Source organism: Phacochoerus africanus, chromosome 12 (assembly GCF_016906955.1).
Source record: "Phacochoerus africanus isolate WHEZ1 chromosome 12, ROS_Pafr_v1, whole genome shotgun sequence".
Classification (NCBI taxonomy): Eukaryota; Metazoa; Chordata; class Mammalia; order Artiodactyla; family Suidae; genus Phacochoerus; species Phacochoerus africanus.
The window spans coordinates 65,076,023-65,078,652 of NC_062555.1; positions in this window are offsets into that span (position 1 = coordinate 65,076,023).

The window sequence follows — 2,630 nt, forward strand, 5'->3', positions numbered from 1 at the left end:
CCTTAATCCACTGAGCGAGGCCAGGGATCGAACCTGCATCCACATGGTCACTAGCCAGATTCATTTCCGTTATGCACGGAAACTCTTAGCCTTCATTTAAGTGCTAAACTGCAGCTAATGTTAACCAAGAACAGAAATGCAGGTATGTTTAATGCAGTCTTTTTGGGGAAAAAAAAAAAATCCCAGCTATTACTTTTCTTATCTCATCCAAGAGATAAAATATTTTTTAGGAAAATAGCCCTGAATTCAGAAATAGGCCAATTCTTCCCACCACCGACCCCCAACAGAAGGTACGTAGCGAGCTGTGCGGTAACTGTCACAGCATGTTGTTTAAGGACCGAGTCCTGTGGGGACCGTCTTGGCCTCTCCCAGCTGAACTGTGTGCCCCATGGGATTCGTCTGTGCAGCAGAGGACGGAAGCTGGAGAGGCACGTCTGCTCCAGTTAGCAGCTGTCCTTATGGCCCCGACGACTGCAGGGGGACCGGCCGGTGCTCCCATAATGAGAAATGGTGGATGCAGTCAGTGCGCCAAGGTCGGGAGGCTGATGGAGATGCAGGGCCCTCCCCTCAAGCACGTGTACAGACTTTAAAATCGTCTTCTCTCCTTACCGCACAAAGTATGAAAAGCTTCTAAAAGCCAAGTCCGCCGTAAGAAGACTTACATGGTTGGGGCCCTGTCTTGGTGTTTAAACCACGTGTGTAGCCAGGTTAACAAGGACGAGGAATACGTGTTATTTCAACACAAGCTTCTCTACGAGGAAAACATGGCGGCTTCGGGCTCAGGACGTGCCTAAGACCCCACCATCCTCAAGGTCGCAGTGTCACTGGCCACTGTCTTACCTTACTCTTTCTTGAGCTTGGCTCTTCGGTGGAGTTTCTGTAGCCTCGGGATTACTGCCTCTCCAGGGTAGCCCAGCAGGAGTCTCCAGATGGTCCTCCCCGGCTACTCCTAGGTCATGTTTGCAGCCCTGGCCCCAGGGTTTAGTCAGGCCCCGCAGAACCAGACACAATCAGGGGGTGAATGCCAGAGAGGCTGCAGTATATGGCCATCTGTCTGCAGGCTCACTGTCTTCCCAGAGAAAAGATGCTTCTATTGTACGCCCTACACGAGAATAACGGGAAGGAAGGTGGACCTGGAACTGTACAGATCAAGTCCGCTCTCCCTATGAATGCAGTGAAGATTCAGCCCCCAGCTAGTTGCTCTGATAGTGGCCTTCCTTGTGCCTCCAAAAAAAAAAAAAAAAAAAATCCTTATTTTAAAGCATGGCATCACCCTTTCCAGAGACTGGAATCCTTTTTCCTGAGCTCTCAAGGCCCAAGTCCTCTAACTCCCCTTGTTGCTGTTCGATCAAAATCAGGAAGCACCAAGGTGTCCATAAAGCACAGGCCAACCCTTCAAAACCACTTCCCATGACAGCTGGTTAATCCACTTTTAAATGCTGATGGAAGAGACAGATTGGTAACCCCTGCCTATCCTTTCTGCCTCTTTCTCTTCCTAAGAGGGCTGTTTTTTTTTTTTTTTTGGTCTTTTTACGGACACACCCGTGGCACATGGAGCTTCCCAGGCTAGGGGTCTAATCGGAGCTACAGCTGCTGGCCACAGCCACGCCAGATCAGAGCAACCTATACCACAGCTCCCAGCAGCACTGGATCCTTAACCCACTGAGTGAGGCCAGGGATTGAAGCTGCAACCTCAGGGTTCCTAGTCAAGATTCATTTCCTCTGTGCCACGGTGGGAACTCCCTAAGAGTGCAATTTAAAAGTGACAGCTAAATCATCCCCCTAATGCAATTCACATTATCTATACATATCAAAGGCTATGCTTTGGGAATTGAGTTGGAGAACGAGTGGTCTGAATGTTTTCATCAGCTGACAGTATGTCAGCATTTAAAAGCTGGTTATTATGAAAGGCACTTATTTCCACCTCTTTTAGGGAAAGATAGCTAGAACACGGTATTTCCATAGTAACAATCATCTGAGGCCCTCAGGACATGCTCTCCTGTTGACCATAGCTACTGTCCTGCCTGCCTTTATTTTCTCTGCCTTTCTCCCGAAATTTGCTGGCTTTGTGATCTTAAACTAAACAAGATATACTGGAGTTTTCATTATGGCTCAGTGGAAACCAAACAGCCATGAGGATGCAAGTTCGATCCCTGGCCTCGCTCAGTGGGTTGCCAGGAGCTGTGATGCAGGCTGAAGACTTGGCTCAGATCTGGCATTGCTGTGGCTGTGGTGTAGGCAGCAGCTGCAGCTCCAATTTGACCCCTGGCCTGGGAACCTCCATATGTTGTGGGTTCGGCCCTAAAAAGTCAAAAAATTGAGAGATACTTACTGCATTTAAGAAATTAAGCAGGGATGGAAAACCACACTAATGAGAAGGATGTCTTTGAAAAGTCTGATCTCATTTTGGGCAATAAAGCACATAGTTAAAAAAATGAATTATTGAGAAAGAACTGTGCTAATGCCAGTGGAGGCTGGGACATAGAGACAACTGTTTCTCTGGTCTTTGCAGGTGTCAGTCATAAATCTAAGTACCCTGTGTGGGCCACTGTCTCTCAGTATTTTTAGGGTTAAACTAATACATGCGCAGTAGGTATTTCGGGATGAATCATGCATGAATACAAGGAACC